The 14,149-nt window shown below is 36.2% G+C and overlaps 1 protein-coding gene across 10 annotated transcripts in view; it reads left to right on the top strand.

Annotated features, from left to right (window-relative positions):
• MPDZ (multiple PDZ domain crumbs cell polarity complex component) overlaps window positions 1–14,149 on the top strand; it is a 161,537-nt gene that overhangs the window by 37,912 nt on the left and 109,476 nt on the right. The gene's annotated exons all lie outside the window — the stretch shown is intronic.

Below are 14,149 nucleotides of genomic sequence, written 5' to 3'. Positions count from 1 at the left end.
GGTTTTATGCATCGATATTTTTCAGGTTAGAAATTAACATTGAGAAGTATTTTAAATATTTATTAATTCGTTTGAAAATAGCAGAATCCGTTGCTTTAAAAATTAGAAGAGTGGCACTGTTTTACCTTTTTTCATATCTCTTTAATGTTGTTTAATAGAAGACTGGATTCTCGTATCTGATTCTGCATTTGATTTGTTTGGATTTGTTGTTTTAGTTGATGTATATGGAGAACATCTGGCCTCATGTAGCTATTTAGCTGGCAAAGGGAGGAGGATAGCATTTTTGTGGATATCCTTCTTTGATAGTGCACCAAAACTATTGGTATTTTCTTTTTTTTTTTAAGATTTATTTGAGAGAGAAAGCATATCCGTGTGAGTGGGCAAGCAGACAAGCAGAGGGCGGGGGTAGGGGCAGAGAGAAAGAGAATCTCAAGCTGGGTCTCGAGACCACTGAGCATGGAGCCCAACATGGGGCTGGATGCAGGGCTTGCTCCCACGACCCTGAGATCATGACTTGAGCCCAAACCAAGAGTCAGATGCTTAACTGACTGAGCTACCCAGGCACCCCTATTGGTAGTTTCTTAAAATTAAGTTATAAGGTGGAATCAGAAACCAAATCAATGAACATTTTGTACTCTATTACAGTAAAATCTATCTTGTGCTTTGAATTTTTTTTTTTATTTTTTTATTTTTTTAAAGATTTTATTTATTTGAGAGAGAGAGACACAGCAAGAGAGGGAACACAAGCAGGGGGAGTGGGAGAGGGAGAAGCAGGTTTCCCGCCGAGCAGGGAGCCCGATGCGGGGCTCGATCCCAGGACACTAGGATCATGACCTGAGCCGAAGGCAGACGCTTAACGACTGAGCCACCCAGGCGCCCCTGAATTTTTTTTTAAACATGTATAATTTTGTAATAAATTGGTTGTCTGGAAAATTTGAAAAACAGGAAAATTAAGTTTCACATTTCATTATATATCATAAATTTATACTTGCTAATATTGCTTCTGGTATTATCAATAGTCTTTAAATTGTGGAAAGGTGTCAAGCTCAGAGTGGCAGCTAACAAGTTTTCCAAAATTCTGATTGTCACTTGAAACCTCAGATTTTACTATTGGCAACAATTACTGTCAGTTGTTTTCCTTGAAATGAGAAGCTTACTTTATTTTTGAGAAATTATCTGCCATATATCAAGTTTGTACAATCATTTTTTTGACTTTCATTTGCTTTTTCAAGTAACATGGCGCTCATGAGGAAAGTAGCTAGTTCCGCTTGCAACTCAAACAATAATACTTTTCCTCTAGATGAGAGTTATATTTTTTTCTTTTTTAAAAGATTCTATTTATTTGTCTCAGAGAGAGAGGGAGCACAAGCAGGGGGAGCAGCAGGCAGAGGGAGAGGGAAAAGCAGGCTCCCCACTGAGGCAGGGAGCCAGGCACAGGGCTTGATCCCACATCCGGAGATCATGCTCAGGAGGCAGACATGCTCAACCAACTGAGCCACCCAGGCACCCCGACCAGAATTGTATTTTTTATACACCAGAACTGTGTTATGTTCACTTCTCATTTTGAATCACAGAATATTAAAAAGATGTATACCCAAGAGTCAAGATTGAAAAAAACTAATTTTAACTACTGCATCAAGAACTTTTTTTTTTAAGATTTTATTTATTTATTTATTTGAGAGTGAGAGTGTACCACAAGCAAGAGAGCACAAGGCAGGGGGAGGGGCAGGGCCAAGGAGGGGAACAGGTGGGGTGGGGCTGAGGGGGGAGAGGCAGAAGGACAAGCAAGACTCCCTACTGAGCAGGGAGCCCAACCGGCGCGGGGGGGGGGGGGGGGGGCCCTTGATCCTAGGACCCCGGGGATCGGGGATCATGACCTTAGCCAAAGGCAGCTGCTTAACCAACTGAGACATCTAGGTGCCCCCTTCATCAAGAACTTTTTAAAGTGACTTGGGCGGGGGGGGGAGGTAATAGACTATTGCTCTTGATGAGAAGAGCTGATAAGAATAGTGTCTTTTTCTTTCAGCCTATCACAGACACCTCTCCCCTAATAACAATAAAAAGTAAAGTCCTATCAAAAAAGATCAAACAAGTATGAAAAAGAAACCATTGCTTTTGAAATTAGAGGACTTTAATTGGAATTTCAGGAACTCAGGGGATAGGTTAAAGAGTCCTGTAATATCTTACTTCATTGTAGAACCTAACATTTTTTTAAATGGTAAACTTAAAATTTATTATATAACAATAATGAAAAAAGTTTAAAGCAAAACTGACTGTTTTAAGTTCAGGTTATTTTGCAGTCTTGATACTCAAGTATTCATATGCGTTTTAAGGAAATGGGGGGGATTTGAATCTTTTCAACTATGAGTATTTCTATAGATTTTAGTGAAATTCAGACCTTTAAAAAATTAGTTTATGGAGGCGCCTGGGTGGCTCAGTCATTAAGCGTCTGCCTTCAGCTCAGGTCATGGTCCCAGGGTCCTGGGATCGAGCCCCGCATCGGGCTCCCTGCTCAGCGGGAAGCCAGCTTCTCCCTCTCCCCCTCCCCCTGCTTGTGTTCCCTCTCTCGCTGTGTCTCTCTCTGCCAAATAAATAAATAAAATCTTAAAAAAACAAACCTTATAAAAAAATTAGTTTATAAAATACACATGGAATACTTTGCATTACGCTGACTGAGCCTGACATTTTAGTGCATTATGTATTGTGTATTAATTCTAATTATGATGTAATTTTAAGAATAAATAAAATTTTCATAGATGCAGCTCTGAGTGAAGACTAGAACATTCTAAAATAGCATAACCTGCCATGTGGCCATTCATTTAACATGATGACATCACTTACATTGTATAGACTTTACAGTTTTGTACTTGATCTTGTCATTTAATAGTCTATGACAATAGGCATTGCTTTAGGTAGATTACTGGTCATTTATATATGCCTTTCTAAATATCAAAAGGGAGAAGATAAGAGTCTTAGGTACTCTTTAATTCATTTTTTTCTTTGCCTTTCATCTTGAGTTTCTTGGTTGATCATTTATCCTTTTTATTTAGCACGTGGGAATTTTAGGACAAATGTGCCACTGAAACTTTACAGAGACAGATGCAGAAAATTTACATTTTATTACTCAGAATGACTGCTTAACCATCCTTGGGTTAAGGAATTATTTTCTAAATTCAATAACCTTATATTTTAAATTTATCAGCCAATGATCTTCAATGGCTACTTTAAGAATATCCACAAATTCTCGTCCACTATCTGCTTTGCTATTCAACAATTCATAGCTATTAAAAGAAAGGTATTCTATCTTAGTAGGTGGGTGAACTATGCCTGGTGGAGCAATTTTATAGGATATCTAACATATTAGTGATTATGCAAAGCATTTTATCTCTTTAATTACTGTCCCACCCCCTAGAGCCCAATGTCTTGGACATTTGAAGTGCTCAGTAAGTATTTGAATGAATGAAAAGAAATTCACATGGACAATGTGAAATTATGCTTATTCCATCAGAAAATGCACCCCTTCCCGCCACCTTATAATTTGCTGCTCCATTTTCTATCGTGTTTAGTTCAGGAGCTGTGGAGGTACTTTATGTCCAAAATAGTCTCGTCACATTAAGCTAATCCCCTTTGAACATGCAACTCAATTTCTTTAATTAGCTTTAAAAATAAGGATCATTAAATCAGAGTGCCACCATCAATTACTGTGTAAGGGTTTGCCTGTTCAATAATGCATCAGAGTTGTGCTCTAATCAGTATTTCACTGAAAAATTTATGGAAAAGGAGGCCTCCCTTGCTTCCAAACTTGAAATACAGTTCTATTATGTATAAATTTTTTTTTCCTGTGATTGCTACCATTTTAGGTGCTGTATTTCATTGAATACTCTTGGTATCCTATCCATCTTTGCATTTCATATTTGGGATCAGTTCCAGAGAATGTTTTACAGCATTTTTGTAAATTCACAAGAAAATAAGCACTTTTCTTGTTCTGCAAGAAGAAAAGACAAGGTGCAGATTAAAAAAAACAGTCTGTATTTCTATGAGGTGCACCTGTTACGGCAAATTCCCCAGAGAGTGCCTTATTTCTTATTTCTCATTACGTTAGGGAGTAACAAACAAAAAACTGGGAAATTGAACTAGCAATATATGTTTATAAATTTATTTAAAGTCTACCAAAACTAGGATTGTAAAAGCAGTGGTCATTTTTCTTGCTTAATGCAAGATAACACATATTTTAGCTTTGAAATGATAGAAATATCCATCAAATTATATAAGCATTTGGGTCACTTTATTGTCATTGCTATTCTGTGCTTTCAGAATAGGTCAAAATAACAGGACCAGAAAACAGGTTTTGATAATCTGTATAAAAATGCTTTAGGAAATTCAGTTTGAACATAAGCGATCATTTTTCTAGACAATTATACAAGTACTTCTGGAAAGATTGATGTTAGCCATTAAAATAGAGCTAATAATATTAATTTCCTTTTCAGTTAACAACCCAGAAGGGATAGATGAAACATAAGAAGTCAATATTTCAATATTTTTAGCAGATTTAAATCGTTTAGCAAATCTATATATTTGAAGACGTTATATTTGGTTAAACTTAAGTACATAGGTTATATGATCAAAATATTTAAGACATTGATCTTTTCAAGTAGTTTTGGAAAGAAATTAATTTTATATAATAGGTATTGAAAAAATTTATAATTTTGAAATCTCAGATATATCAACCTTGTATCAGGGTGGGTCAAAATACTTCAGTATAAAAGTATTAGATGGCATAATGATTATTTTTTTCTTGTTGTTTGGTGTGCAATTAAATGATTACAAGTTGTAAAAACTCATAATCTTTGAGAAAGAAAAATCTATGTGTGCTGCAGAGGTTAAAATGCACTTGCTGAGGATTCATCTTGACTTGAGCACTTGTTGAAGGATTTATTCTGTGGATGGGAATTAGCCAGTTGAATCCATATCAAGCCTGCAGAGAGTCATACATCACAGTAATAGTTTTGGCTTCATCTTCAGATACCCAGTTTCTATATTCTCTTTCACTTAAGGTGAATGCCTGGTAATTGAACTTTAAATTCTGAGTTTCTGTCAGAAGATTTAGCTTGATAATACAGAGGCTGTTCAAAGCACCTTCTTTCTTTCAGAGAAGTGTATGTTTTATCAGTCATTGGAGTGCCCCAGGTTCTCTGCTCTGATTTTATCACTTACCTTGCAAACTTCAAAAAAAAAGAGAGAGAATTAACATACAGTAAAGGGCAAAATTATATAGTTCAAGGATTTTGTATAAATTGAATGTACACATATAACTCTTCACCTAAATCAAAGTATAGAAAATTATTAACACTCCACAATACTCTGTATCCCCTTAGTTGATCCTCATCCTCTCCCCAAAATATTCACTATTTTTTTCCAGCCTGTGTGAGATAAAATTGACATATAACTGTGTAAGATATACAAAGTGATATTTGATAAGCACATATACAGTGAAATTATTACCGCAGTGAGGTTAGTTAAGATATGTCACCTCAGTAATAATGTTTTTGTGTGTGTGTGTGTGTGTGTGTGTGTGATTTAAACATTTAAGATCTACTCACTTAGCTTTCAAATATACCATAGAGTATCTTTAACTATAGTGACCACATTGTATGTTAGATCTCAAGAACTTACTTATAACTGGAAGTTTGTACCCTTTGATCAACATTTTCCCACTTTCCCTAAGCTCTGGCAACCTCCAGTCTACTCTCTGTTTTTATGAGATTGGCTGTTTTAGATTCCTTGTAGAAGTCAGATCAGACACTGTTTTGACTGTTATCCCATAAATAAGTATTTGAATTTTATTTAAATGCAATCTGAGTATACATGCTTTGTTCTTGGCTTTGTCTTCACTTTGTGTCTGTGATATTCCTTCGTGTTGTTATATGTAGCTGTAGTTCTTTTCCATCTTTCATTGTATGAATGTACTAGACTATATCTGTACTTTATTGATTGTAATCGTTTACTAGTTTTTGGCTATTATAAACAAAACTGCCATAAACGTTCTAACACATGTCCTTTGATGTTCATAAGTGTACATTTCTCTTGGATGTTTACTTAAGAGTGAAATTTCTGGGTCTTAAGGTACATATTCAGCATTTGTAGATTCTGTCAAATTGTTTTCCAAAATAGTTGTAGGACTATGCTCTCAATATAATGTAAGAAATGTAAGAAAATTCTCATTGTTCCACATCATTGCTTACACTTGGTACTGTCAGCTTTAAATTTCTCTTTTTCCAATTCTAGCCACTCTGGGGGGTATGTTGTAGTATCATAAGATGATTAATGATACTGAGCACCTTTTCATGTGCTTATTGATCATTTGGATATCCTCCTTGGTGGAGTTCCTGTTTTAAGTCATTTGCCATTTTTTCTATTGGTTTTTCAGTGTTACTGACTTACGAGAGAGTTTTTTTTTTTTTTAATTTTCTGAATAAAACTTCTTTGCTGGACATTTGTATTGCAACTGTCTTTTTCTGTTTTGTGTCTTGCTTTTTGACTCTCTTAGTTACATGTTTTGATGACCAGAGGGTTTTTTTTTAAATTTTAATAAAGTTCAATTTTTAAAACTTTTCCTCTATGGTATTGCCTTTTTTGTCCTACTTAAGAAATTATTGATTATGCCAAGGATATATAGATTTTCTCTCAGAAGCTTGCTTTAGCGTCTAAATTTCAGCTGTGGTATGAGGTAAAGTGTGTATGTTAGTTAATTTTCCATTTGACTGTCCGTTTGAACCAGAACCATTTATTGTAAAGATCATTCTTTTCTCCCTTACATTGGCACACTAAATCATGTGGTCAAATATATGTGGCTCTGTTTCTAAACTTTAGGTTGTATTCCAGCTTTTTAAAATAATTTTATCATATCTTAGATGCAACTTTTTTTAAGTTTTAGTTTGTGGTTGTTTTTTTCTAGGAAATAGAGCTGCTTTTTTATATTGACTCTATCAACTTTATTTAGAATGTTGTTCAGATCTTTCATATCCTTATTGATCCCCCCATTCTATCAGTTACTGAAAGAGATAAATTATAATCTCTACTTATGTTGTGAATGTGTCTGTTTCTCATTTAGATTCTGAGTCCTTTTGCCTTACATGTTTTGAGATTATATTTTTGTTTTTATTTTATTTTTTTAAGATTTTATTTATTTATTTGACAGAGAGAGAGAGCACAAGCAGGGGGAGTGGCAGAGGGAGAGGGAGAGGGAGAAGCGGGCTCCCTGCCAAGCAGGGAGCCCTATTTTGGGCTAGATCCCAGGACCCCAGGATCATGACCTGAGCCAAAGGGAGACGCTTAACCGAGCGAGCCACCCGGGCGCCCCTGAGGTTATATTTTTAGGTGACTAAGACTGTCTTGTCTTTTACTGAATTAACCCTTTATCTATATGAATTGTCCCTCTTCATCTCCAGTAACGCTTCTTGACTTAAAGTCCACTCGTCTGATACTAGGGCAGGTGTACCAGGCTTCTTCTGGTTAATGTAGGGTGGATCTCTCTACTTTCATCTTTATCTTTTTTATTATTAACTTGTATCTTTGGTATATAGCATGTATTTGTGTTTTGTTGTATTATATAATCTGAAAATTATAGTCATTTAATGTAATTATTGATAAATTTTATTTTAATTTACCATTTATTGTTTTCTTTTTGTCTTGTTTATTCATTTTTTCTTTTTTGTATTAGTTCACTTTTTATTTTATTTTGTTCTATTAGCATGCTATTATTCTTTTAGTGGTTACCCTAAAGATAATAGTAAGTATCCTTGGCCTATTTGAGTCAACTTTTTAAAAAAATGTTTTGTAATTTTGTAATAGTTTATTTTGTAATAATGTAGTAATAATTATAGATTCTCAGTAATTTTTCAATATTGTATAGAGAGGTCCTATATGTACTTCACCAAGCTACCTCTAGTGGTCACATCTTGGTAATTAAAGTAAAATATCAAAACCAAGGAAACTGATAATGGTTCAGTGCCTGTCAGTTTTTTTCAGTCTGTGTCATTCTTTCTTTTGCATAGATCTGTGTAATCACCATCACAGTCTAGATACTGTCCCATCACCACAGTGATCTCTCTGCGTTACTCATTAATCGCTATACTCTGTTCCCTCCCCGCCACCACCCCTGTCTTTTCTGTCTTTATAATGAAATAATTTCAAGAATTTTATAAAAATATAGTCATAATGTATGTGCCCTTTAGAAATTGTCTTTTTTTCATTCTGCATAATGCTCTTGTGAACCATCCAAGTTGGTGTGTCTATTCAATATTTTGTTCCTTTTTATTGGTTAGTATTATTCCATGGTATGGACACACCTCTTAAGAGACTCTCTGTTTCTTTCCAGTTTTTCACTCTTGTAGATAAAGCTGCTGCATGGTTTTGTGTGTACATAATTTTCATATCTGTATAATAAGTGCCTAAGAGGTAATTGCCATGTTGTATGGTAAATGCATGTTTAGTTTTTTTCAGAAACTGCCAAACTCTTTGTCAGAGGGGCTCAACCATTTTACATTCCTGCCAGCAGTGCATGAGCAGGCCATTTTCTCCACATTCTCACCAGCATTTGGTGTTGTCACTTTTTTATTTAGTAATTCTGATAGGTATATAGTGATATTCTTTGTGCTTTTAATTTGCATTTCTCTAATAGATAATGATGCTGAACATTTTCTATGTTCTTATTTGCCATCTACATATCCTCTTTGGTAAAATGTCTTTGTTCCTTTTCTAATTGGATCTTCTTTAACATTGAGGTTTGTGTTTTTTTCTTTTAGGCCAAACATGAGTCTTTTGTCAGATATATTACCCTTAACTTATTTTGATTTTACTTTAATTGGAACTTTTGCTACTTCCTGGAAAATGAAAGGAACTTAGTACAGTTCAACCTTCTGTACCCTCCTTGTGTCTTTTGTGTAATTATTATGTACTTTCTTTCCTGTCTATATTTAAAACTCCACAGATTTTATTTATTGTTTTAAAACATTACCATTTACTCCTTTAAAAAAAAAAAGATTTATTTATTTTAGAGAGAGAGAATTCAAGAGCCAGTGGGGGAGGACAGAGGGAGAGAGAGAATCTCAAGCGGACTCCCTGCTGAGCGCAGAGCCCGAGGCGGGACTCGATCTCATGACACCAAGATCACAACCGGAGCTGAAACCAAGTTAGATGCTAAATAGACTGGGCCACCCAGGTGTGCCCTGATTTACTCAAATCTTTAAATCCTTTTTTGTTCTCTTCAGTCTTTTCTGCATTAGGGAAATCCATGAGGGATCTTTTGTATTTCTAAGAATTTACTTGTGTATTTCTTTAGTAGAATTCTTTTTTTTTGACAGAGAGAGACACAGCAAGAGAGGGAACACAAGCAGGAGGAGTGGGAGGGGGAGAAGCAGGCCTCCCGTGGAGCAGGGAGCCCAATACGGGGCTCGATCCCAGGACCCTGGGATCATGACCTGAGCCGAAGGCAGACGCTTAACGACTGAGCCACCCAGGCGCCCCTCTTTAGTAGAATTCTAAAGCAACACTGTGTGTATGTGTGTAGGGAATGTATTTTGAAAATGCTAAATTGACAGTTTTTTGTTTTCATTTTTAGGTTTTTTTTTTATTCTATTGTCTTCTGTTTGTCATTGATTAACTTGAACGATTAGGTTGTCAGTTTTATTCTTCTTTGAAGATAAGGTGCCTTTTTGTTCAGGTGGCTTTCAAGATCTTCCCTGTGTCTTGGCTTTCAGCAGTTTTACTATGACGTGCTGTGGTAGTCCGCCTCTGGGATGGACACGGATAATCCCTGCCTTCTAGTGTTCACGCTCTTGTGTGATCTCTTCTTGAGTGTGGGGTGGGTTTATTGATTTGCTTCTGATGAATAGAATATGGCAGTGATTATTTCTTTTTGATACCTTTACAGATTTTTTTTCACAGCACTTTATATAAAGTTTCTGATTGATCCAGTGGAAGGGTTACTCTGATATAGCTATGCCCACAGGGTGAGCTTAATTGTATATAGAACTAAAGAGAATTTTTTGTCTTCTTGGAATGCTGTTACAGAAGCAGCTTTCTTAGCCCACCTCCAAATAGTGACTTGCTAAGTGAAAGGTTACTGTCCTGCGAGGCGTATGACTGATGCTCAGAGCACAAAACACTTATTTTCAGACATTTTCTTGTGTGTGCTTCTGCAGCTGTCACCAGGTGAATGTGCATTTATCAGTCATTTTTAGAGATGTTTTGCCTGTCATAATTATTTTTATAATTACGTGTCTTTGTTACGTAATATAAAAATTGATGGCAAAGGATTTTTTCCATGAAAACTTACTTAAATTCTTTTGAAAGACCACATAAATGAATTGATAAAACAATTGTTGGTAAATTGGTTGTGTGTAATCAAACTGTAAAACACTGAAGAAAGAGCTCATAAAAATCCAGATTTCTTTAATGAGATTATTTTTCAGGAGTCCACATTCTTGCTTCATCTTAAAGAGACTGAAATTGAAAATAATGTCATATTAAATGAGTGCAGTTCGTGCAAGAAAGAAGTGGGGAGCTCTCATGCATCAGGATATTTGCGAATGAATACATTCATGCTTTAAATTAAAATAAAGTACTTAAGTTATGTATTTGTCCTGTGTTATGATTTCTGCTTTATCTGGCCTTTTGAAATAACTGAACCAATTTCTGTTCTGACTGCATCCTTTTTTTTTTTTAAGATTTTATTTATTTATTTATTTGTTTGTTTGTTTGTTTAAGAGAGGGAGAGAGAGAGAACACAAGTGGGCAGAGGGGCTAGCAGACTCCCTGCTGAGTGGGGAGCCTGACCAGGGAGGATCCCAGGACCAAAGTCAGACACTTAACTGACTGAGCCACCCAGGCCCCCACTGACTGCGTCTTAAAAGAGGACTTCACCTATACTTCTAAATACTGAAGGGTGTTTCATCCTGCCTTATTACAAAGAATTTGGCTTTTTAATTGAGTAATTTACATAATCTTCATTTTAAGTTATGTTTTAGGTATTAGCATTAATTCAAATCCATAAATTAATATGTTTATTTACTAAGAACATAAAAGACCTTTTTAGATTGAAATACTCAGCCAGAACTTAAGCAGAGAACAGGTAATTATTTGGTGACTCTTGCTCATTTACTAGCAACTTCCATAAATTATACAGATTGTTTATCTGTATATAAAAATACCAGATAGTTGTGTTTTCTTCTGTTTATTTTATATTTATAAACCAAGATGGGAGTCAAGCTTTTTTTATTAAACATTTATGCTGTGTCTGCTATGAGCAGGTCTATCAAGACAAATAAGATCCATTCCTGTTTTGCAAGGAGATTATAGTTCAGAGAGCCATTTTGTTAAACAGTTACAGCAGAGTCAGAAGGTGCTTTGTGCTCTTTTCTGAGTGTAAATCTGCACATTTAAAACCAGCCCTTTTGTATGATGATATGATTAAATTGTAGTTTTTAAATATGTGATCTCTTTAACCTCTGCTCTTACATTTACCTCAAGGGCCAGGAGGAGACAGGAGGAGTCATTGACATTGGTTAAAGCTTTAACAAATTTGGAAAAAAAACCACTGATATTCAGTACTTTTATATGATTCTCATAGTACTGTACTTTTTCTGGTCCTGTAACTTTACTTCTAGAGTGCCTTCACACCCAGTCTTTCATAAAATCAGAGCTTCTGTTTCACCAGTTAACTTCATATAGATAAAATCTTTATTCTTGGAATGTGGTTTGTTCATTCTGGCTTACTGTAGCACAAGTCCAAATATTTTTCTCCTATGCAAACATACTATAGGCATTAGGTCTTGGTGTGTGGGATCCTCAGCCTGTCACAGATTTCATTATGCCATCTGCTTCAACCTGAGCGGTGTATCTTCTGCTGGCAGACTTTATTGAAGTTGCCATGGCTCAGGATAAAAAAAAAAAATCAAGTTTGGCATAAGGAGCTTGCTTTTGAAAAAATAATAATTGATCATGCCTGCTGTAGATTTTAAAATAACCATTTGAAAGGATTCCCAAAACCCTCTTCTCAACACAATGATCTCTCTTCATCGGTGGTTGTAGATAGCCAATATAATATAAGCCAATATAAGTTGGATTATTGGTAACTTTATTAATTTAACTGAGTCTTCTGTTTTAAGGACAGGTAACAAACTCTTAGGCATGGATTGGTGATGTGTTGTAAAATATTTTGATTGCCCTGTCAATGTAAATTTTACCTAATGCCTTATTCCCAGAAATGATACCTCAAGTGACTGTTATGTGTATAGTACAAACATAAGAACGCCATGATGAAAAAATCCTGGTCATAATCTACTTATTAGATGTGTGACTTTGTGTAATTTTGTCATCTGAAAAATGGAAATAATGATAGTGGGGGGGTTGTTGGGGAAATGAAATCAAAGTAGATCCCTAAGAAAATAAACACTTGTTCTGCAAATGTATAATGAATGCCAACTCTGTTCAAGGCACTCTTATAGAGAATGAAGGATATAAGAGAGAATAAAATAGTCTAATTCCTCCACTGGGGAATTCTACATTCTAGTCTGTCCACACAGATTTGGATGGACGCTCCATTACAACAGGGTCCATGGCAAGTGCCAAGAAGAAAAATAGAACAGGGTAAGCTCATGGAGCATAATGGTGGGGTGCTGTCTTGGGTAGGGTTGTCAGGGCGGGCTTCTCTGGCATAAAGTTGAGCACACCTGAATGAAGTAAAGCAACAAGCATGTAGATGTTGGGGAAGGATGTACGTGGCTGATAGAGTGAGCAGTTTGGTTTGAGGAACTGTGAAGGGGTCAGTAGGGCTGGATCCTGCTGGGTGAAGGACATAGTGCAGGAGATGAGTTCAGAGAGTGATCCAAAGTCATCGTTGATGTACTCTTTCTGATAAAAATTGTGGGTAAAAAATTACAGTACAGACGCCCTACAGAAATGGGAAATTATTTAGCTTTAACTTGATGCTCTGTATAACAGGCACATACAAGTAATCATAGAATGTTTTTTTCCAGAATGGAATGATCTTTTTTGTCATTGTTGTTACTTATGCCATTGTACCCAGAGTTAGTCAAATGGCAAGGCTTGAGGGTACAATCCTCCAGACTTCCAAGTCCGTTGGAGACTTTTGACACCAACAGCAAAGAGTTAAGGTCTAACTATGAAGTTAGAGGGAAGAATGCACAAAAGACCACCCTCACTTCTGAGATGAACTGCAAGTTCTGGATGTTCCCCAACCCTCCTCAGGTTCAATAATTCAGTATAAGGACCTACAGAACTTACTAGAAGCTTTTCTACTCATGCTTACGGTTGATTATAAAGAAAGGATACAGGTAAAAAATCAGCCAAAGGAAGAGACACATAGTGCAGCCTGAGGATTTCAAATATGAAGCTTCCATTTTCCTCACAAAGTGTTTCCTTTTCAGAATTGATGTGTAACAGTATGTATGGAGTGTTGCCAATCCAGGAAGCTCACGTGAGTTTGGTGTTCAGAAACTTTATTAGGGTATCATTTCATAGGCATGACTGACTGCCTATGTGATTTAACTTAGTGTCAGTTTGGGGCTGATATCTTGTGGCCTTGGAGCCCACCATGAATATCTGGAAACTCCAAGGGTTTAGAGGTTACTTCCTAGGAGCTGGGGGTAAACGTCAGACCTCTCTTCAGGAAAGACCAAATTCTTTTCTTTTAAGATCTTATTTATTTATTTGACAGAGAGAGACACAGTGAGAGAGGGAACACAAGCAGGGGGAGTGGGCGAGGGAGAAGCAGGTTTCCCGCGGAGCAGGGAGCCCGATGTGGGGCTCGATCCCAGGACCCTGGGATCATGACCTGAGCCGAAGGCAGACATTTACGACTGAGCCACCCAGGGGCCCCAGGAAAGACCAAATTCTTTACTATATATATTGTTCTAAAAATTCAAGAATATAAAAGATTAAATGGCCCTCTGTCTCTCAGGGACAACTAATGTTATATTGGTTGGTTGGTGTATATTCTCCCAGACGTTTAATACAAATATAAACATCTTTTTTGAATGTGCATTGTGTCGTACTGTACACATGGGTTGATAACTAGCCTTTTTCACTTTTGTGTGTATGTGAATGTGTGTTTGTGTGTGTTTTAATG

This window comes from Halichoerus grypus, chromosome 14 (assembly GCF_964656455.1).
Source record: "Halichoerus grypus chromosome 14, mHalGry1.hap1.1, whole genome shotgun sequence".
Lineage (NCBI taxonomy): Eukaryota > Metazoa > Chordata > Mammalia > Carnivora > Phocidae > Halichoerus > Halichoerus grypus.
The sequence above is the reverse complement of the archived record's forward strand: the minus strand, read 5'-3'. Positions and strand labels throughout refer to the sequence as shown.